Source organism: Paroedura picta, chromosome 16, assembly GCF_049243985.1.
Source record: "Paroedura picta isolate Pp20150507F chromosome 16, Ppicta_v3.0, whole genome shotgun sequence".
Lineage (NCBI taxonomy): Eukaryota > Metazoa > Chordata > Lepidosauria > Squamata > Gekkonidae > Paroedura > Paroedura picta.
In genome coordinates this window covers 29,392,407-29,415,800 of record NC_135384.1, presented here as the reverse complement: position 1 = coordinate 29,415,800, position 23,394 = coordinate 29,392,407, and the positions used below count along the sequence as shown (strand labels likewise).

At 50.8% G+C, this 23,394-nt stretch overlaps 1 long non-coding RNA gene across 1 annotated transcript; it reads left to right on the top strand.

The window, feature by feature from the left end:
- The first annotated feature begins 1,096 nt into the window (after positions 1-1,096).
- On the top strand, positions 1,097-7,544 carry LOC143825770 (uncharacterized). Its single transcript, XR_013226984.1, has 2 exons — positions 1,097-1,143; positions 6,645-7,544. It is a non-coding gene; the product is annotated as an uncharacterized LOC143825770 (long non-coding RNA).
- Positions 7,545-23,394: the final 15,850 nt, after the last annotated feature.

Below are 23,394 nucleotides of genomic sequence, written 5' to 3'. Positions count from 1 at the left end.
TAACAAGCAGCTGCACTCTTGGGAGAATCTGGAGCAAAGAGAAGCTCAGCTCTCAAAGCACAACTTGCTGCATTAATTAATTCCGTGGATAGTGACGTTGCCAACAGGCGAGCATTTCACAAGACCAACAGGGGGCAAAGGCCGCCTGGTGTAGCCGGATCTCCTCTGATCTTGACAGCTTAGCAAGTTCTGTAGCTGGAAGGGAGACCACCAAGGAAGGCTCTGCAGGGGAGGCAGTTGTGCCTGCGGACATTTGGAGACCTTGATCTCAGGAACAGAGACTGAGATCCTAAACCCATGTCTGGAACTCACCGGCTCCCAACTTGCAGTCAGTCACTGGACAGACTCATGGTTCAGTCATGAGGCCAGCCAGGCATCTTGGTGGGTATCGTGGGTGTGTATACAAGTCCCCCAGTTCTGGTTATCTGTCTTCAGTATTTTCTGGTTCCAGGAAAGCTGTTTGGTGGTTGGAGCTGAGTGTCCGTGTCTTACTGAGCCCACGGATTTAATAAAGGCGGTGGCAAGCCACGGAGGCCCCTCATGGGGGTTATTACAGATTGGAAGCTAAGCAGGGGAAGAGCTCCATCTTACAGGCCCTGCGGAACTTAGCAAGTGGAAGTAGCGTTCTTGTGTGGTGACCACACCTGGGGAAGGGGGCGGAGCCTGGACACCTGCCTCAAACCATCTCCTTCCTCTCCCCAGACATGGCCGGCTGACATCACTTCCGGCCCTGTTCTGGCACTCCTCGAAGCCTGAGAACTATTTCGGGAGCTCCCCTGCTGTCAAGAGCTTGAAATAGGCTGCTTCAGACCGACATTTTCGGAGGGTCTCCATCCTGGTCTGGCTTTGGTTCTGGCAGTACCGTGGGGCCAAGGAACTTCAATGGGGAGCAGCTTTTGTGTGTCAAAGCCATCGCAAAGGGAGCGCAGCCTCTCAAAAAGGTCTCCCCAGGAAATCTTATTGGCCTCTAAGGGTGAAACTGGATGCAGACCGAGCTGCCCAGACCAAGAGAAAGCCAGCCAGGACTGAAAACCCTGAAGATTCCCTCGTATGGAGGAGGGAAGAGCACCGTGCCCCCCCCCCCCCCCAGGCAGGCCTTTTCACAGCCCGACACCTGGAGGAGAGAGAAGCTTAATTGGCAAGGTAACCGACTGGCCAAAGGGAGACGGGTATCGATTGGCAGGTAGCCAGGCTTAATCAGGTGGCTGCAGGTGCCAGTTGGGGGGGGGGGTTGGGGGAGACAGGGGGGTCTCAGGACAGGGCAGCGGCAAAAGGCTTTGCCCTCTGGCTTCACCTCAAGTCGAATGGCTTCCTCCGAAGGATTAATCATCTCCTGGCACCTCCTGCCAGGCTTGGCGTCATGGTTAAGAGAGAACTGGGCTTGATTCTCTCCTCCTCCTCCTCCTCCTTCTCCTCGTGCTGCCAGCTGGGTGACCTTGGGCCAGCCGCAGAGCTGTTCTTGCAGAGCAGTTCTCTCAGGTCTCCACCTACCGCACAGGGTGTCTGTTCTGGGGAGAGGAAGGGAAGGCGAATGTCAGCCGCTTTGAGATTTCTTTGGGTGGCAAACAGCAGGGTGCAAAAGAGCCAGCTCTTCTTCTTCTTCTTCGGCTCACCTTTCCCCAAGCGGACAGCATGACGGATCCTCCAGGATGGGAAGAAGCAAGGACATCGAGCCAGAGGTATTTGGGAGCACCTCTCCAAGCAGCCGCTGTCTCCAGATGATGTTAGCTGACCATCTGTAGTAATCCAAGGAGATCTCCAAGCACTGTCAGAGAGCCCAGAGCAAGGAAATCCAGTTGGGCTGCACTGTTAGGAAGGAAAACAGTGAAGCAACCTGGCAAAAAGCCACCAGCGGGATGTTCAACAGATGAAGAGTCTGCCGAAAAACTGTCCCCATGGTTCCGGAGCATCATTGCAGGTTGTTATGCAGTTCTAAGATCTTGAGACCTCCCGGCACCAACTGGAGGTTGGCAGTTCTAATCCTCATGGCTGTTTGTTGTGGGTTTTCTGAGCTGTGTGACCAATGCAATCTGGTCATTTTAGTCCCCGATGTTTCATCAGAGTTAGAACATGGCAAAATGGGATTCTCTCCATGCCAAAATATGGAGTGTCTGAACACTTGCTGGGCATTTTATTCACTTCTCAGGGTATGTCAGTGTAACACATCTCATTTATTTCATATTTGGAAGTCTCCCAGGGGATGAACTGGCACTTTTCCTGTCTGTGGGCGGAGTTCATGACTTTCTAATGAACGCCACCCAGACACGAGGAAAGCCCCTTCCGAATGGACTTGCTAATGAACTCACTCCTTCGACAATTCCTTATGGGTGTCATAGAACTGGATGGCCTAACAAGAACCTCTGTCTGGCCATTTTGTTTCTTTTCTCCTTTGCCTCCAGCAGACAGACTGCCTTGTAAAACGACAACCGTGTGCTGCGTGAACTTTAGCCAGGGTGCAGCAGGCTGCTGACTCTTTGCGGCAGGGACTGTCAGGCTGAGAGAAGAGTCAGACAAGAACTGCAGGGAAAGGCTCATATCCTGGAGCAACAGCTCCGACGAGGCAGCTGAGTCCGTCACGCCAGACACATTCCCCTCTGCAAAGTGCTGGGTGCAGGCAGGTCAACAGTCCCCTTTCAATGTTGACCATTTCCAAAGGCAGGAGGCGAAAACAAAACAGAAATCCAGGGGTACCTTTTAGCCAGGTTCATTCTGGCAGCAGCTTTCCCAGGGCAGAACTCCCTCAGTCAGAGGCAGAGAGCCTGAGAGAGCATTACCCTCAACGTCACAGGAACGGGAGAGTTGGAGTCACAGCAGAAAGAGATCTTGCTGGGAACCGTTCCGACACCCAGAGGTCTGTTTACACCTAATGGATGGATGGATGGATGGATGGATGGATGGATGGAAGAAGTAGAAGAAGAAGAAGAAGAAGAAGAAGAAGAAGAAGAAGAAGAAGAGTTGGTTCTTATATGCTGCTTTTTTCTACCTGAAGGAGTCTCAAAGCAGCTTATAGTCACCTTCCCTTTCCTTTCCCCACAACAGACACCCTGTAAGGTGGGTGAGGCTGAGAGAGCCCTGATATCACTGAAGAAGAAGAAGAGTTGGTTCTTAGATGCCGCTTTTCTCTACCCAAAGGAAGTTCAAAGCAGCTTACAGTCGCCTTCCCTTTCTGTGGGGAGCCCAAGGTCACCCAGCTGGCTGCATGTGGGGGAGCGCAGAATTGAACCCGGCTTGCCAGATTAGAAGTCCGCACTCCTAACCACTACACCAAACTGGCTCTCTTTAATCTTTATCATGGCTGCTTTGGGTTGATCAGGGGGTTGGACGAGATGGCCTGTAGGGCCCCTTCCAACTAATAACTGCAGCCAAATGTTTAGCAGTTGCTACGGTGGTTTTTCCGGTGCTCATTTCCAAGGAAAAACTGGACAATTTTCTTTGAGATGATAAACTCACATAACCCATGAAGAGGGAGAATTAATCTCTCTTTCTGAAGTTGGACACACTTATCACACTCCCAAAAAATATGTCTTAAGGACTCAAGCTGACGAGATCCACAGTTACAATATTTATCCACATAGGCTGTACCTGCGAATCAGTTTTCCATCACAGCTGAGAGAAAAGAATTTAACCAGGCAAGCATGAATGCACTTCTGTAATGAGACTTTACATAGCTCGAGACAGCACAAGAGAAGGGGGCTCCACAGGACGCTGGTGAGCACACAGGCCGTGCCCTCAATAAGGTCCACGACCCACCCAAATCCAGAACAGACTGCCCTGTTGGTTTTATGATGTCCGTATTTGCTGTCCTCAAAATCCGAGCTACTGGAGTCTGTCCTTAGCAATTACATTTTGTGGCCCCGTCTAAGGGTCTTTCTCAAAGAGATTCCCTCTCCTCCCACGGGAGAGTCTCTTGCTTTCATCTGAATGCCAAGCCCACGCGCCAGCTTCCAATGAATTCTGGGCCAATTTCTATCTGAGAGCAATGCCTGAATCACAGCTGGAAAACCTGGTGGATAACCCATAGCCAAGGTTGATTGAACGGTTCATCCCCCGCTTCCGTCAAGATCCACTGAAAAACAGGGAGGTGGCCTTAAATGGTGATAATTTGGGAAGCATGCCATTTCCACCTTGGCGGAAGAAGAATCAGATGACCCAGCTACCTAAATTCTCGATTTGTCTGTTTAGAAGCCACTTATATACTGGTGGGGGAGGGGGGGGAGACAACCTCCCAAGGATAGAATCACAGGTACCTAAGAGAGGCAGGGGGGCACCCTCCAGGTGAGAGTTCACCACTCTTTAACCAAGAAGAGCAGGTTTGGAAGACCTCGCTTTTCACTACTAGAAGTTGCCAGCTTTCTGCAGGGCCTGCAAGACGGAGCTCTTCCGCCAGGCTTATGGTCGAGGCCCGGGAGGCATCTGGGTGTTTTCATTGGTGGGTCCCCCCTCCATGATGGTTAGATCATTCCTACTATAAGAGAGCTGACCCTTGGGCTGAATGAAGGGGGGGGGAGTGAGGGGTAGGGCACCTCTAGGACTGACTTGCCAGCTGTCTAATTGTGATAATTTGTAATTGTTTTTACGGGATGTTTTATGGGTTTTATTGTACTTACTTGTTGGAAACCGCCGCGAGACCATTGGAGAATGGCGGTATAGAACTCAATCAATCAATCAATCAATCAATCAATCAATCAATCAATCAATCAATCAATCAATCGAAGAAATCCCAAAGTGACTTAGGAACACTTCGAGAAAGCTTTGGGTGATTCCCAGAGTTATCCAGCATCACTGTCGGTTTTTCCTGGAGGAGAAGGAAGAGAATCTTTCCCCAGGCGGGCTTGCAGTCCCAGCCTCTCCGGAGGGCTTAGCCCTCGTCCAGGGTGCAGCAGGGAAGGGTGCAATGCCAAGGCAGAGCGGGAGTTTGTGGAGTGGGAGGAGGCCGCTAAACGGTTAACAGAAAGAGAAACACAGACCCATCTGGGAGAGGAGACAGCGTGGCTCGGCTCGGAAGCCGGGAGGGAGCCTTTGGCAGTGACTCAGTCCAGCCTGTCCCTTTGTCCGCCATATCATTGGCCATCGATAAGGAATGACAGGTGCCCGGCGGGGAAACAAAGCTGCAGAATGAAATGAAGACACAAGCAGCCTCGCTGGCTGTCTGCGGAGTGACAACGTCATGAGGACATGTGGCCTTCTGAAACGGCGCTGGGTGCTACTCGCCGGCTCTGCAGACCCCCTGCATCTTTCTCCCCCCTCCTGCTGCGGGATGTGGGTCCAGGGGGTGCGAAGAGAGCAGAAGTCTGGCCAGGAACGAGGGCCTGCTGGTCTCAGGGCCAGAAGGGTGATGGAGGAGGGCCCTGGGTCAGAGGTTGCTCATCGGCCACGAACGGGTGGCCTCAGACGGCTCTTTCGGTCTGTAAAATGGGGATAATGGTTGGCAGAAAGAGGGGCTACAAAAGAAGAAGAAGAGTTGGTTCTTTTATGCCACTTTTCTCTACCTGTAGGAGTCTCAAAGCGGATTACAGTCGCCTTCCCTTTCCTCTCCCCACAACAGACTCCCTTTGAGGGAGGGGAGGCTGAGAGAGCGCTGATATCACTGCCCGGTCAGAGCATTTTTATCAGTGTTGTGGTGAGCCCAAGGTCACCCGGCTGGCTGCATGTGGAGGAGCGGGGAATCAAACCCGGCTCGCCAGATTAGAAGTCCACGCTCCCAACCACACCACCAAGTTGGCTCTTTGACCGTGGTTGCCAGTTTCAGGTTGAGAAAAACCTGGAGACTTTGGGGGTGGGGTTTGGGGAGGGAGCTTCAATGGGGAGTCATGTGATAGAGCCCTCCCTCTCCAGGGAAACTGATCCCCAGGCCCCACCTGGAGGCTGGCACCCCTACCCTCTGCCCCAGACAGGCCATCTGCCTGTGGGTGTCTGGGGCAACCCAGGGCCCAATTCCTTCACTTCCCCACCTCCTTTTTAAAAACCTAGATGATCCCAGCTCCGTATCTATGAACCCCGCTCTCTCTCCCCCCCTCAACCCACACTGCTTGCTCATACGCCTTCCTCCAAATACCTCATTAGATGTGACAGTTTCGGCTTCACACTTGGCAAATAAATGTGATTCTTTCCAATAAAAGGAGATGAAAAGGAGGGGAAAGAAACCGGGGAGGATTCGGAAGGGACGGAAGCATCTTTGGGTAACCAAGTCGCAGGTCTGGTGAGTCCCCCCCCTTCTCCCCCGGTTATCGATGCTTCTTCGCCTGCCAGAGGACATTCGAGCCAGAAGCCGAAACCTCCTTTGTCCTGTTGTGTTAACATTGGACGCCGTCATTAGTTACAATTATGATGAAGAGGTGTTTCTTAATTACCATATGATTAATATCAAAATGAAACCAATTCCCCGACTGAACAACTTGCGATGATGAAAACAAGATTTTGTTCCGTTCTGGTCTCTTTTGTTCTCACGGGGGTCCATGCCGCTATGGCAGGGGTCTCTAATGGCATGCCAGAGCCCCATCTCCAGCAAGTAGCTCTGCATTCTCCCTTCCAGATCAGGTCATTGCCCTCAGTAAGTAGGTTGTTGTGCTAAATGTTGCAGGAAAATGCCATTTCCTGTTTCTTCTTCTTAAGGCCTATCAAAAACTCTCCCTCTTCTTTTGCAGCCTGGACGTTCACGCTGAGCCCAGAAGAACCCTGTTGGCAGACCCTGAATATGCATAGAGGACCAAAGCACCAAGATGCGTGAAAGAATAAAACAGCTTTATTAAGAAGGGAAGCAAGCTTTGTACAGAAAGCGAAGCGAGAGAGTCCTAGCCATCTAACCGTCTAACTGTTGCGGAGGGAACGCAGAGAGGAAGTGAGCTCAAAGGAACAGGAAGTCTCCAATTGAGCAGGAGGAGATTATCTGAATGACACCTGGAAGTTCCTGATCTAAATATGCTAACTACGAATCTTCTCTCATGCTCCCACCAGGATATTCTTCATAAGCTGCTGATCATGCATGCGACAGTGATTTCAACATCGTCTTCCCTCTGCAGTCAAGTTTCCCCTCCTTCCCTGTTACATTTGTACCGTTAGCAACTGTCTGGGACTGGATGTGGGCCAGCGTCACAACGGTGTGAAAGGAGAGGTTGATCCCCCTCGGTCTTCCAGGCACCATGGTTTCCCACCTCAGCTGCAAAAAACAAGCATTGCCCAGCTCCTGCCGCGTTGCAAAAGGCCACAGAGGGATTCAGAACCAGAGGACCAGTTTCCAAAAAAAGGGGGCAGGATCATCGCATTTCTTCGCCAGACGCAGGCGGCTGCGTATCGGATTTTCCCTTCCCCTCCGCCTCCTCCGGGCCCCTCTCCCCCCATGCCTCTCCCTTCCTTGTCAATGCAGTCGGCTAGAAGAACAAGTCGGAGCGGGGAACACGACGTCCCACCGGCATCTGTAGAGTCCTCTAATTAATTCATCTCTGCAAGAACCTCCGAGACTCATTTAGGTCCATTCTGGCAAGAGGAACATTTAATCATTTCGCAAAGCATCGATTTTCAAATCAATTTCTTTGTCTCTCTCGCAATGCCGTGCAGCCCCTGTGACCTCCTTATTTTTCTCCCATTGCTCGTGTAAAGTGCTTCAAATTTAATCCATGTACAGAAATCAATTAGCCGTTTATGACCTGCAGTTTTACTTACTGTGGCAGCAGATAAAGACCCACACGCACACACAAAAAAATTGTTTTAGAAGAGGCAGACAATTATTCTTATTTAATTTATCTTAAACAAGAGGGGTTTAAAAAAAAAAAAGGGATTTCAAAAGACCCATTTGCTCCACTTTGCCGGCCTAGAGAACTTATCATTTTTAGGAAAGAAATTCGTTTTCGGAGGAAGCCTTCGGGTTGCGTGGGGAATTGGATAACTGCTCTGTGCCTCCCCTCCCAAGAGCAAAGGGGTGTGGTAGAGCTAATCAGAATTAATTGGGCTGCTCTGAGCACTGCCATGTGCCTTCCTAGGCATGCGCGGCTGGGCTCGCACCCACAAGCGCTCGCAGAGGGGGCCTCTCATTAAAAGCTGAACTCCACGCCACACGTTGGAAGTCCGCAGAGAAATAGCAAATGCACGATTCAGAGTTTGCACTCTTTGACTCCTCGGCGTCGTGCAAATCTGAGAACGCAAAAGTGACAGCTTTCCCCCCTCTGCTGTCCCACCGCTCAGTTTGTTGCTAAAGCCATGAGAACATAGAAACAGTGTGCACATTTTGGAAAAGAAGCCCCAGTTTCTGCCGGCTTCCAAAGTTCCTTGTGAACATGGGCAGGGGGGGGGGGAAACACTAACTCTGTGGAATCCTAAATCTGCCAGTCTGCCTCGGTTGCTCTGCCTTCGCAGTGGTAGACCTGGCTCCCTTCCCCTCCTTGGTTTTTCCCCTGTGGATTTCAATGCTTCTAAAGATCTCAACTCAAGCAACCCTTATTGACCTTGAATTACTCATCCTCTCTCCTTTTGACTCGGATCTTAAATAAACATGCTAATTTGGCTCCCCCCCACCCCAGCCTGCGTTCTTGAAAGTGTGCAAATCCCTCCTCCCCATAAAGAACCACTTTGTAGTGTTTTTCCTGGCAACTGAAAAATCCCTCAATCGGGGACCACATACCCATGCGGGAACTGACCGTAAAAGCCGGGTGTGATCTCAGCACAATGCTGCAAGAGGCCAAACTGAACTGTGAAAACCACACCAGAAGCCCCAACTCATAAACTCATAAGGAACAAAAGGATCTCTCTGCCCAGTAACCTCATTGGTCCTAAGCGGAGACCTCTCATTGGCCGTTAACTCCGGTTTTTCATTGGTTCCAGGACAGCAGTAATCCTTGTTCCCCATTGGCTGTTCTTACAATTCCCCAGCTAGGATCTCAGGCTCCTGATTGGGTGCTTGAGTCTTCCAGCCGAGAACCAACGCTGCTTTCCCTTCCGAGACGTGAGAAGATTAGACCACACCATTCTGCCGTCTCTCTACCACCGCCCAGATGGGGAGGGAGAAAGAAGGGCCGACACAGGATAAAACTGGCTAAAAGGATGAGAGAGGAGAGAGGATGGACGGCCACGCTATGCCGTCAAAGGCAGATCCAGAATTGCAAGCCAAAGCAGAACACGGGACGGCTGCAGGGCATCCTCGTCTGCAGCTTGGCCCCATGCGTTTAGCTCCCTGCTTATTCTCCTACGTCGCCTGGCAGCTCTCAGCGGCGTGACTGTCTTGGGCTGCGGCAAAGCCTTTTGTGTCTGACAGACAGGCATTAAGGAAGGACACAGGATTCACCCATGGGTTTTCTTCTTCCAAAGCAGCTGGCCACAGGCACTGCGGGGCTCCAAGGCGTACCTGCGTTTCTTTGGGTCTTCCCCTCCCTTCAAGATCAGGCGTGGATTATGTATTTCCTTCACTACCCCCCCCCTCGCCCCAAATTAAACCCAAACAAATGGTGTCCATATAGATTAACTCCGTTATTCCAGTTCGCAATCTAAAACCTGAACGAAACCGCAGCACTTCCTTAACTTGAACGGGTGCTGCGCACCTTTATGGCCGAGGTGCAAAATTTAGTAATGGAAACTTGTGCCTCGCATTACACTTGGCTGGTTTTAAAGGTGCCCCTGGACTAATGATTCCCTCCTCCTCCACACGCAGCCAGCTGGGGGACCTTGGGCCAGTCACGGCCCTGATAGTGCTGTTCCGACAGAGCAATCTCAGGGCTCTCTCAGCCTCACCTCCCTCACAGGGTGTCTGTTGTGGGGAGAGGAAAGGGAAGGTGATTGTAAGCTGCTTTGAGATGCCTTCGGGTAGAGAAAAGCGGCATCTAAGAACCAACCCCTTTTCTTCTGCTGCTTCAAACCAACATGGCCGCCCACTGGATGAAGGGAGGCTGAGGGCCTCTTTCCTAAGTTGGTTGCATCCTCTTGTTTCCCCTTCAATCAAAACACTCCCACGGCATTGGTGGGCTCTCTTCAGCCCACAGAGGGGCAGGGATGGCTCAGGAGACTTGATCCTCCTGGTGACAGTAGGTAGTTCCCTGCCCCGACTCTTTCAAGGAGCTCAGCTGGGACTGCAAGGATCTGCCTTTGCAAGGCTTTGGGCAGTTTGTTTGCAAGGGAGCTTTCTTGCCAGCCCAGCGACCGAAAGCATGGCTTAATTATCAGGAATATTGCTTAGTTACACTGAAATGTCACTGCATCTAAAATAACCCCGGAAAAAAAAGACAAAGCCCAAAGGTCGTATCAGATGCGGAGCTGACTCTGCTCGACAGTACCAGGGTCCTCCAGGCCTAAACTCTATGATGCTTTCCCAGGTCCTTCCTGGGTCTGTGAGGCAGGCCTGTGCGGGGATATTAGGGGTTGCCAGCTTCCAGGGGGGAGGGGGGTCTGACGCTCTTCCTGTATTACCACAGTTCTCCAGACTACAGAGATGGTTGGTTTTATTGTTTACTTACCGGAAACATTTATGCCACATCTCCTGTATTTATTCCACATCTCCACGGTCTTCAAGCAGCGGCTGGACAGATCCTTCTCCTGGATGTTTGAGGGTGACCCTGCACTGAGCAGGGGGTGAGACTAGATGGCCTTCATGGCCCCTTCCCACTCTGGGATTCTATCATGGCTGCTTTGGAAGGAGGACTGTAAGGCCTTCTATCCTACGGAGTCCCTTCCCAAAATTCTGCCTGTCCAGACTCCTCTCTCAAATCTTTGAACCCAGGGTTGTCATCCTTACTTGGGTTTTTTTGTATTTTGAGAAGGAGAGTGGGCAAAAGTGGCCGTAACCTACTGATCTTGCTTTGAAACTCTCCCTCCAACCCTGGCCAGTCATCTGAGTCAGGCTTCCCTTGAAGCCTGCAACGCCCCAGCTGGCGAAAGCTTTTGCTTTGCTCCGTTTTTACACCTCGCTGTGGCTTCAAGTTTTCTTTTGGTCACTGGAGAGGAAGCAATTCTTGTTTGTGGTTGGCAGCAGGTTGCACCTTTGCGCATCTATGCGCACCTGCCCTCTTTCGCACATGCAAGCGCGCATAAGATCTTGGCCGGATGAGTCTGAGACATGCAATTTCTGTGTCTGACAGGCTCATCGGCAGAGCTGCGAGCTGTCACCGGAGTGAAAAATAATCGCTGCGCTTCAGCTTCGTCCCTTCCTCCCGCCATGGTCTCGTTTTTATTCTTATTATTCAGTCTCCTTTCTCTTTTAATGAGCTCCTAAAAATATTCTCCACTGAGAGGCTGTGGGCTAAGTGAGTCAGCTGCTCCCCGTTTTGACCAACTGCCGGCAAATCCCAAGACATCCAGCCCCGTACGAGATTTGACATTTGAACCAGGCATTTTCCTTTTGCTGATACGGGGGTGGGGTGGGGTGGGGCTGGCACAGCCAACTTTAAAACGGAGCTTGCTCGCACTTAGCAAAAAAAAGAAGTGCTTCTGCTTTAAACTTTTCCAATGGTGATGGCTGGCTGTCTGTCTGGCGAGGGTTAGCTCGTTTGGGGAAATCCTGGACTCCGATCCTTTCCTAGGGCAATTTCACTGGGTGTAAGTGGCATTTCCAGTGGGACGTTCCTAAACAACATTTATATTCCGTTTTCTTCCACGAACTGCAGATTTCCCTCTGGTGCCCGGGTAGTCAACCTGTGGTCCTCCAGATGTCCATGGACTACAATTCCCATGAGCCCCTGCCAGCGAATGCTGGCAGGGGCTCATGGGAATTGTAGTCCATGGACATCTGGAGGACCACAGGTTGACTACCCCTGCACTAGTGGGTGGCCGTGTTGGTCTGAAGCTGCAGGACAAAGTTTGATCCCAGGGGCACCTTGAAGACCAACAAAGTTTTAGTACCACAGCAATGGAAGGGGCCTTACAGGCTATGTAGTCCCTCCCCCTCCTCAATGCAGGATCAGCCTCAAGCATCCAGGAGAAGGACCTGTCGGGGCGTAAGCTTTTGTGCTCATCCGCGTGCCGGCGGAAGCTTCTACCTTGGACAACACTTTGTTGGTCTTAAAGGTGCCCCTGGACTCCAACTTTGTTCTGGGCTAAGAAAGGGCAGGCGTGCCTCTGGAAGATGGGCTCGGCATGAGCGTTATCAGGGGGAAGAGCCGAGGTTCCAGGATGCGCCGAAGCTGCCATTTCTCTCCAAAGGTTAAGCAAACAGCATCGCCCACAAAATCAATGAGCAGCCGGGCGGCCGTTATTTGCTTTGCATAATTACAGAGGGAGCTGGGCTGGGCAGGGGGGGGGCACAGGGGTTAGTGCGGTGGTCAGATCGATGTCTTTTCATCCGAAGGACACCGGCAGATTTCACGGCAAGGAAAGCTGTGCAGGCAGGGGGGGTGGGGAGAGACTGGAGCTTCTCTTGCTTCCCACGGAGGCTGCAAAGGGCACTGCGGCCCACCAGGGTAAGATGGGGGTCCGCTGGATAAGCGGTGAGGCCGGCTTAGAAGCGCGGAGAAGGGCATGAAAAACAGCGTCCCTGCCCCAACCCACTGATCTTCGTTTGTGTCGGGGCTTAGGAGTCAGGAGAAAAGCGGGATGGCTTCGGCTCAGAGGCCAAAGAGCAGGTCAAAACGCAGAGTGCGACCGAGGTCCCAGGCAATGCATCTTGCCTGGGGGGACAAAATACCTTCACCCACCCCAGGGGAGGCCAACCCTTTTTTCTGCCCAGCCCGTTGGCCTGACTTTAATTTCCTCTCTTTGTGTCACTGCGGAAACGTCCCTTTATTTGAGAGCTAGCATGGGGTTAAGTGCTGGCCTCTAATCTAGAGAACTGGTTCGATCCCCCCTCCTCCTCCACATGCAGCCGGCTGGGTGACCTTGGGCCAGTCACAGCTCTCTTAAGGCTGTTCTTGCAGAGACGTTCTCTCAGAGCTCTCTCAGCCCCACCTACCTCACAGGGTGTCTGTTGTGGGGAGGGGAAGGGAAAGAAGGTGAAGAGCAGGGGCAGGGGAATACTCTCCACAACAAACACTCTGTGAGGTAGGTGGGACTGAGAGAGCTCTGAGAAAACTGTGACTGGCCCAGGGTGTAAATGATTAAAATCACAACATATAATTCATTTTTTGACATTTGGATTTCTGTCTTGTCCAGGTACGAAATATCAAGCTGTCAGCACAAATGACCAGCCTCAGGGTCCATTTTGCTACTAAAGACTCTAGCGGACATGTCCTTGTCAGTGCGAAAGCAGAAATGTGTGACTGAGGCATTTGTCATGCCGATGAACATTCTGTCCCACATCGGTTTTACATCACGGACTGAAGCTTCACATTCCACGTGCAAAAAGATCGGAAGCAGAGGTGGGCAAACTGTGGCTCTCCAGATGTCCGCGGACTACCATTCCCATGAGCCCGTGCCAGCAGGGGCTCATGGGAGAGCCTCAGTTGGGCGATCCCTGGTCTAAGGGCTCCGTGGACGTACCCGAGGAGAAGGAAGATGCTGGATGAGGTGGCCCATGGAGCCAGGCGAGGGATGTTTGGGATAACTTTGAAAGGAGGTGAAAGTTAATCCCTGTGGGCTTCTAATCCTAGTTAGCAAACTCCCAAGCATCGTAAGCAAACAAACTGACTTTCTTGCGATGGGGGGAGAGGGCGACAGAGGAGCCAAGGAGAGAGGGTGATGCGGGAAGCACAGAAGGGCTGCCTGTCAACTTGGATTTTCAGAGTGTGAGGCGCTGTTGACTGAGTGGCCAGGCCCTCAGCCCAGAAAACATTTTCTCTGGCAATTCCTGACGCATCAGAGTTGCCCCTGGACTTTGCAGGAGGAGATGCGGCCGAGTCATTAGCATTTCTAGAGCACAACAGGTGATTCAAAGGACTCTGCATCTATTCTTTTGGAATATACGTGAGAGTGACCCTCATTCCCTCCAGCTGGGGGACTGTGAGAAATCTTGACTTGTTCTCTACACCAGAGACACAGTTCTTGAAACTAAGGGATGGAGATGGCTGACTTTTTTCTAGCTGCTTAGATGAGAACAGCACACCCCCAAGAACAGGAGCAAAGAAAACGTCTCCTGTCACTTCATCCACATCCCGGGGTGTTGTAATGCCGGATTTGCAATGTGCATAAGTGAGCAGAATATCAAGGGTGCCCTGCAGGGGGCATCGGAGGAGACGTATATTTAGCATAGATGGGACAGGAACTTCCTGACGATTTTCAGCTGATCTCCTTCAGTGTCCCGATTCACTCCACAGGAGACTTCCTGCTTCTTGAGCCCACTTCCTCCCTGCTTGCCTCCAGAACAGCAGCTGAACAACAGAATGTCTGCCGGCAACATCTCGCTAGATAGTTAGGTCTCTCGTCTTGGCACGCAATTGTTTCTCTCCTGAATAAAAACTATTTTTGTTCTTTAAGCAGCCTGGTGCTTTGCCCTCTCTGCATGTTGAGATTCTGCCAACAAGAACAACAAAAGGCTTTCCCGTTTCTTCAGGAGAACAGCAGCTTAGAGGTTAAGGAGCAGAGCTGGGGGAAATTCTTTAGAAAGGAGATCATGCTAAAGCAATCCACAGTTGCCTTTGTGTTGCTACTGACAACCCACAGCCAGCCTGGAAAAAGCGGGGCGGGGGGGGGGATGTGGGGCTTTGGGTAAAGGACTTTTGGGGGAGAGGTTGTGAGTTGTGACTTCAAGGCTGCCCTCGGCCATCCCTTTTAGAAACGACCCCTTGGCCCTCCTCAGAGCGCTCTCCAAGGTTCTGGAACCATCCACGAAGGGGTGATCGGGAGCAGCCTGCCCCTTTCTCATTTCTCGGGGGGGGGCTGCTCTCATTTCACAGCCTGCTTTATCTGTGGGTTTTTCTGCACCGCAGCAGGGCAGACGTGGCGGAGGGCTGCGGGGAGCGTGTTCCGTTCACCTGCCTCAACAAAAGGCAGCGTCTGGTGGGGAGAGGAGGCAGGGGAGAAAGAACCCGGCTCACACCGAGGAAAATGTCAATAACTCAACACGAGTTTGGCTAAAAGAGCAAGAGAGAGGAGAGGAGGGGAGGCCTGGCTTTTAGGGGGGGGGCAGCGGTTGCTGCTGTTTCTAATGACTAGCGAGGATATGGATGCTGCTTCTTGACTCCATCCAGAGAGACGCCCGGCCCTCCCAGATCCAAATTTCAAGGAACCTCTATCAGAAGCTCTAGACAACTCAGAAATTTCTCTCAGAAGAGCTGGTTTTTATACCCCGCTTTTCACTACCCGAAGAAGTACCAAAGCGGCTTACAAAACCCTTTCGCTTCCTGTTCCCGCAACAGACCCCCCCAGTGAGCTCTGACAGAACTGTGAGAACAGCTCTGAGAGAACTGTGACTGGCCCAAAGTCACCCAGCTCCTGCTTCAGACCAATATGGTCAACCATGTGACTCTATCTGTAGCTTAAAGGCACCCCTCTTTTTCCCTGATCCTCATTTAGGGATGCCAGCCTCCGGGTGGGACCTGGGTATCACCCAGAATTGCAGCTCATCTCCAGGCAATGGACATCACTGTCCCTGGAGAAAATGGCCAAGTAGAAAGTGAATTGAATAGCCTTCTGCCCCACTGAAGTCTCCCCTCTCCCCAGCCTTCTCCCAACCCAGAGCTGGAATCCCTACACTCATTGAGCCAGGAGGAGAAATTCCCTCATCCCATTAGTGTGCCTCCACCTGATGCATGCCCTCCATCCCTCCAACTTTTGCAGCAGGGAAATATTCTCGAGGCTGCTGCTCCTTCCCCCCTGCGTTTTCCCCTCCAGAAATAACACCCTCAACTAACTTCCAGCTCCGGCAAAGTGAACGTTGAAGAGAACTGAAAAAGGAAATTGTGGGGCGTTGTGATTCACCTCCTTATAAGTGTGGGATCAAACCCATGGAAGGAGAGTCATCGGTACAAATTCAGCCACAGAGGGCTGTAGCACCGTGCAGCAGAGTGCCCTGGGTATTTTTAAAATGCCGGGACAGAATGTCACGAGGACCTGGGAAATCTAGTCGGCAGCCCTGCCTGGAAAAAGCAGTTCTTTCCACTCCAAAACGATACATTTCCCTGCACTCAGAGCACGTGGCTTGGTGCTCTGCAACACCTCCAGGTTAGAATCATAGAATCCTAGAGTTGGAAGGGGCCTCCTGGGTCATCTAGTCCAACTCCCTGCACTGTGCAGGACACTCACATCCCAATCGCTCACCCACTGTCACCTGCCACCCCCTTGAGCCTTCACAGAATCAGCCTCTCCGTCAGATGGCTCTCCAGCCTCTGTTTAAAAATTTCCAAAGATGGGAGAACCCACCACCTCCCGAGGAAGCCTGTTCCACTGAGAAACCGCTCTGACTGTCAGGGACTTCTTCCGCATGTTGAGACGGAATTTCTTTTGAATTAATTTCATCCCACTGGTTCTGGTCCGTCCCTCCGGTTCCCCTGGACTTTGTTCTGGGTGGTGAGATGGTCCTCCAGCTCCAGGGCACCCCTCCCCTTTAGGACCTGACTTACAACTCTTCTTCCCGCAAAGCCCTGTCTCGGGTAACCGCAGCTCTTGGTGCCTCTTGTCAAGGGAGGATATTTTGGGCCTGCTGCTGCTCTCGAAACCGGTGTTTAGTGATGCTCCCCCCCCCCGCCTGCATTCTCTGCCGTCGTTTTAATTTAAACACAGCTGGAGTGGGGAACTCCCATCCTCCCGTCTATTGCAGGCACCTTCCCCTGAGCTCTCTGCCGCATGTGCAGCTTGGAGTCTTGGCCCACCAGGGCTTCCTTCGGCTACCTGCGGTGCCCCCGCGGACGCCTGAGCAGGACTTCTGTGGAGGGTTTTACCTCCGCCGGATTGATTTCTGGTTCTGGCAGAGAAACGGTTGCTTCCCCGGCCCCGGCACAGGGGAACTGGCACTGCTAATATTAGCTGGTGAAACCAGCCCGCTGATGGATTAGGAGAAATTAGCAATTCAGACTTCGTAATTTCAGTGTAAGGTCCGCTGGCCACTGACAGCTAATAGTTTCTGAGAAATTAATGAGGCAGAGAAAGAAGACTCCAGTTCTTCGATAATTTAATCTTTCCCTCTTGCAGTGCGGCCTCCCTCTCCTGGAAGCAGGAAGCTGGAAGCGGCTGAAAGGCACCGGGCCTTTCGTAAACCGCTACGCAAGGTAGACCCACTCACATGCACAGCCCAGGCCACCCCACCGTGGGCCAGAGAAAACTATGTGCCAACCGGCACCTGTGGAGTAAATAGCTGGAGAGCCAGCGTGGTGTTGTGGTTAAGAGGGGCGGCTTCTAATCTGGTGAGGTTTGATTCTCCTTTCCTCCCCATGCGGCCAGCTGGGTGACCTTGGGCCAGTCACAGTCCTGTTAGAGCTGTTCTCACAGAGCAGTTCTGTCAGAGCTTGCTCAGCCCCACCTCCCTCACAGGGTTTCTGTCATGGGGAGAGTAAAGGAGAGGTGTTCGTAAGGTGCTTTGAGACTCCTCCAGGCAGTGAAAAGCAGGGTATAAAAAACAACTTCTTCTTCTTCCAAGCAGCAATAGGAAAGAACAGGAATTGGCCAGCAGTGGGTGGCCACAAATATTTTACTACTTGGCCAGGGCAGGGGGGACAGCCAGGTTGGTTTCCCCACTCCTCCTCCTCCATACGACTGGATTATTATTATTATTATTATTATTATTATTATTATTATTATTATTATTATTATTATTATTGGTTTGATTGGATGCAGCCAGCTTGGTGATCTTGGGCTAGTCACAGTTCTCTTAGGACAGTTCTCTCAGAGCTCTCTAAGCCCCGCCTACTTCGTAGGGTGCCTGTTGCGGGGAGAGGGAAAGCAATTGCAAGCCACTTGGAGACTCCTTTGGGTAGGGAAAAGCGGGGTATAAAAACCTGCTCTTCTTTAGCTCTTTTTAAAATATTAACCAAGCGCAGGGAGTGGCACGCTGCCCCCCTGTGCTAACAAGATGGTTCAGTTTCCTAAGTTAAAGTTGTCAGCTGCCCTGCTTTTGGTATGGAAGAGTCCTGACTGGAAGCATCAGAGTATAGTAGACCTCCTTTGGTGTCTTTCTAGGGGGAGCTGCACCTGACGAATTTCAGCCTGTCACGTGGCACTGAAAGGCATGACGGTTTCAGCTGCCAGAAGACACCATTGCAGGCGAGTTTGGCTACTCTGGCGCAGTGACCCCTCTTAGTCGCCCACACAAGGAAAGGGAGGAAGGTGCTTACCTGGCCCATCTGTCTTCTAATAATCAGCGCCAACCCATAATTCTGCCGCCTTTGGGGATCGGAGCGTCTTTGGCAATCATGTGCCTGTCGCCGAAAAGGTTTGCATTCCAAAACGGGCCTCTTGGCTTCTCCTGGGGCTGGGGGGGCTGCGCAGGGAGAGGTGGGAAGAGGCACGGATTAGACATTTCTAACATAAATAAAGAGAAAAGAACAAATTTGTTCTTTGAGACAAATTGACGCCAGAGGAGAAAACGTAGCCCGTGGACGGACGCAGCCCGACAGGAGTGACAGATTGGCTGGGGTGTCAGGCAGAGATTGATTCTGAGCTCCAGATAATCAGGGGAAGATGATCAATTATCCAGCTGCAGGCAAGACAAATATCGCCCCGAAACTTGGCTCGGGGAATCTTGGGCTTTTTTCCGGCGATCAGCTGCAAATCCCGGGGGACTCAAAGTTCAGTCAGAGTTCCCAAGTCCAGGCGAGGCCTGGGGAGGATGGGATGGGGAGAGCGGTTAGACCTCCGCAGTGTATAAGGTTGCCAACTCCGGGTTGGGAAAAACCTGGAGATTCTAGCCGTGGAGTCTGCAGATGGAGGGTTGGGAAGAGGAAGGACTTCAGTGGGGTATAAAGCAGTGCAGCCCACCTTCTAAGCAAGCGTTTTCTCCCGGGGAATTGATCTGTGTAGCCTGGAGGCTGGCATCCCTGTCCTAGTGAGGTTCAGGTCCATCGAGCAGTGAGGGGAGAGGTTAGTTTTTGCCACTGGGGAGGGATAATTTTACATACTGTTTTTATGGGGGATTTTTACTATGTTACCCACCACAAGCCAGCTTGTCTCCGAGTGGCAGGCTATAAAATGAGCAATAAATAAATTGAAACAAGTAGATTTATCTCGATGGGGGGGATTTTAAATTTTGTGGCCGGAAAGAATATCTGTAAAACAAATGTGCTGCCAGAATTAAATTTTCTGTTCCAAATGTTACCCATATACGTAGAAGAAAAGATGTGTATTTCCATCCCATCGCCAGGTTCTTGTGTGACTGTAAGATACGGCATTGTAATGGCATTTTGAGTTTGTCTCCCTGGCCTGGGGAAGTGACCAGCAATTCCTTGGGAGGAATGTCTCACAGTTGTATGGAGACAGATGGAGCAAGCAACATATGGAGAGGTGAGAAACTTTGATCAATAATAAAAGGAAGTTTGGTTTCTCCCTGTGTTTTTGTAAAGTACACTGAATTCTAGGGGATTGAATGTTTTGACAAACGATTATCTTTGGCTGTATTTGGTCGTGACACAGTCTACTGATTACAGTAGACACAGTCGACTTCTGTTACAATTGATTTTACAATTGATATTCCCTGTCATGTAAGAAGACCACAGTCTGATGAAGGGTGCTTGCACTCGAAAGCTCACGCCCTGAATAAATTTTTGTTGGTCTTAAAGGGGCTACTGGACTCTGGTTTTATTGTGCTGCTTCAGACCAATATGGCTACCCATTTGAACGTAGAAGAAAGGATACTGAAAGAATGGCAAAGAAAGATAAACCAATTTATCTGGATCGTCAAGAAACTAAGAATAAGCACCAAAATATCTATCTATCCATCCATCCATCCATCCATCCATCCATCCATCCATCCATCCATCCATCCATCCATCCATCCACCCACCTACCCACCTAGATTTATATACCACCCTCCCTTATGGCTCAGGGTTGTTTATGAGGAACACGAATTGCATAATACAGTTCTCTGTAGTTTGGTAACAGTGTCATGAACAATGCAGCAGCTTCAACAATCATAATACAACATGGGTATAAAAGCGGAACATTTCGTCGCAGTAACATCACTGTCGCACCCCCATAGAATTGTTAACTATTAAGGACGGAGGCCACTCTGACGTTCTCAACCATAACAATTCTTTATTAAACCACACAGGGACAAGAATGGAACGCAACTGAAGTGCAGCCCACTCGCCCTGCCTTTATATAACTTCCCCCCCACACACAGGAACCAGCTCCCCACCTCTGGCAGCCATGTGCTTTAAAAGGCACAAACACCAGGCAAGACATAACAAAGATATTACGAGATGAGAAAAAGAGAGGCGGGTTAGCAGTCCCAAATATTAAATTACGTCACCAAGCAGGGGGCTTGGATTGTGGGCTGGAGGAAAAAGCCAAGAGAAAGAACAGGACAGACAGAAGCAGCAGATCTCAATGAACGCCTGCACGATTATTTACAGGTTCAGAGATCAACTCGAAAGATCATCACACAAGAAAGAAGCTGTATCATTCGAGAGGGACTTTTGAGGATATGGCTTACGTGCTTGAGCCCGCAAACGCTCTGCTCATGTCCCAACAGAGGCCTACCATGATAAGAACATGATGATAAGTCATGGAACCATATCCGGGACGGGTAGAAAGATTCAGGGGTTGCTGCAATCAATGAGCCTCATGTGAAAGCAGAAACACTGAAGCTGGAGTTCTACGAAATGGGACAGAATTTGAACAGCTAATTCTAAAACCAAAAGAGCCCTTACCCCAAGGGACAGATGAGACCTTTCTCCAACTGGAAACAGAAGAACAAGTAGAGAAACCTATGAACAAATGGACACAAAATTGTAAAGAATTGATATTGTTGTTGCTGCTGCTTTTGTTGTGTTTTAGTGTCTGTTTTAATGGGTTTTATTAGGGTTTTTTATTGGACACATTTGTAACCAGCCACAAGCCATTTCCTCGAGTGGCAAGCAATAAATTGAATAATAATATCTATATCTATGCAATATATAATGGTAATGATTAGGAGGGAAAGATATTACATTTACAGCCAGGCAGACACTAAGAGAAGGTGCTATAAAATGTTTTTTACATGGTATATAACTCCAAAGGATACTGATAAAGCACGGGGGGGGGGGGGAACTACAGAGGAAAATGCTGGAAATGTCAAAACACAGAGGGAAGCTTAGGTGTCCACGAATTACGAATAATCAAATTATTGTGCGCCACTTATAAAGTTAAAAAATTAAAAACAGAGACATAGCCCATAGGCTAATCACTGAAATAACATAACATGCCCCATATTGTGCTAGACCGAATGCCCAATGGGCCTTCCTCAGAGGTCTAATCCTGAACTCACGTGCAGTACAGTCCAGAATGCAGAGAGCAGCCAGAGAGATTTTTAGAAATCCAATTTATCCTATAGGGATAACAAGATCCATTCAAATGAGCTGATAGGAGACGTCCATTTATCAAGTGTCAGTCTCCTTCTCCAAAGCTGCTAAGGAGATCTAGCTGTGTCAGGAGCTTCTGGGCATGTATGAAAACATGATCTTGTACTCCTTGAACACTGCAGAGTCCCAAGGGTGCGGCCCGGTTTTTTCGCAGGGGGCTCTTACGAATGCCTTTTGTGACCAGCAAGGCAGTACCGGTCCTGGGGGCCCAGAGAGACCCTCTGCACCACAGCTGCCCAGCAGCTGCCCAGTCTGCCCACTGGGGTCAAGAAGGCAACACTTTGCTCTGTGTAATTTGGGGCTCCGCGTCCAAGTCACACTTCTGACCTCTGATCTTCTCTACCGTTTCTGGGCATTGCCCCTCAGCAGCATGGACATGCTGAAGGGGGTACAATGTTTGGAATTCCTCCTCAGGGAAACCCTCCAAATTATGGACAGCTGGAAAACAGGTCCCTTTCCGCCACCCTCTTTGTTTCCTGGGATGACCCCTCTTTCTGTAGAACAAGGTTTGAATCCAGGACTCTTGTGCGTTTCACAAGAATTGCGCACATCTTTTTGAGGCCGCTTTGGAATCCTGACACGGCATGGTGGGTGGAGCAACAAAATGGCTGCCACAGGAGGCGGAGCCAGCCCCAAAATGGCTGCTGCAGGTTAGCTTCCATCATACCATGAAGATCCGTGTGCTATGCTGGCCACCACAGGCGATTAAAGCTCCAAGTCGAACTGGAGCCTCGCTGGGCAGAAATCTGGCCCCGAAATCAGATTTCTGTCCGATTCTTAAAAACATTTGCTGGGCACGAGAAAAGGCGAAGCAAACCCCTGCTCAACAGATAAGGCTTGGTCTCTGCCATCCCATGCTGAGACTTCTGCCTGACAAGGAATTGTTAAGCGCTCTGGAGCAGAGTCGCAGACCAATTAAAGTCTGTGGGTGAGACCCAAGCTCTAGCACTGCCTTTCGGATAAAAGCGCTGTCCTGGGGAACGGAGACAGCGCAGTCCTCACCTCCCTCAATCACGGACCCCAGAGGAGGTCACACTTTGGGACTTGGACCTCACGTTTCGGCATTCTATTCAAAGTGCAGCCATGTTTCCCCAAAGCCTCTTAAAATGCCACTGTTTGTGTGTGTGTGTGCTCTACTTCTCTGTGTTCCCCCCCCCTTTCCTAACTGCCACCTGGGAGGATGTGTGTGTGTGCATGTGTGCGCACACACAGAGAGAGACGCACCCCTCCCTTGATCAGTGCTGTCTGCAAACTGCAGCCGATCGATGTGTATTTCCAGCCCATCACCAGGTGCTCATGTGAGCTGCATTAGGTTAGGCAAAGCTAAGCCGGGGAGGCAGGAATACTTAGCAGGACTCTGGAGCGAAGCTTTTCTCTGCAGGCCACAGGTTGTGTTCTGCCAGCAGGGAGGCGCATGCTGCCCTGCAGGAGAGGGGGCCGTAAGAGCTGGGATGCTGAGCCAGAAGGAGGGCTGCAGGGCCGGGCGGGAAAGAGCCTCCTGGTCACTGTGAAATCCTTCCAGTCCCGTGGATTTGCACGTGGATCGGGTTCCAGCTCAGTGGTGTGGTGCAGTTGGACAGGGGGTTTGCTCCCTCAACTCCTGCCGTTTCAATGGTCCAACCCATAGTCCTTAGCCTGGGAAGAACCGGATCAGTGCCTATGAAGAAGAGAGGGGAACAACGTTAAAAACCCCAGACATAAAACAACACAGATCCAACTAAACACAATAACAAAAAAGGAGATATGGCACAAAAAACTAACTCAAATCACTGTATTTCCCCCAATATCCTTCCCCCAATAAAAATCTAATAGAGGGGGGGTGGGAAGAAGGGCAACTTTAATGGGTCCTGATAGTTGGGGGGGGGAGTTTGGCTCTTTGAACCCCAGGCATCTTGGCTGGGCTTGAAAATTAGCCCCCCCCCCCACTGATTCCTTCCATGCCAACTGGCTGCTGGAACAAGGACTCAGTCGAAGGCAAACTTTTAGCTGCGAAACCCACCCGGGAGGGTGAGAGCCGGTCATTAGCTGTCAGAGGAGGAGTGATTTTCTATCAATCAAG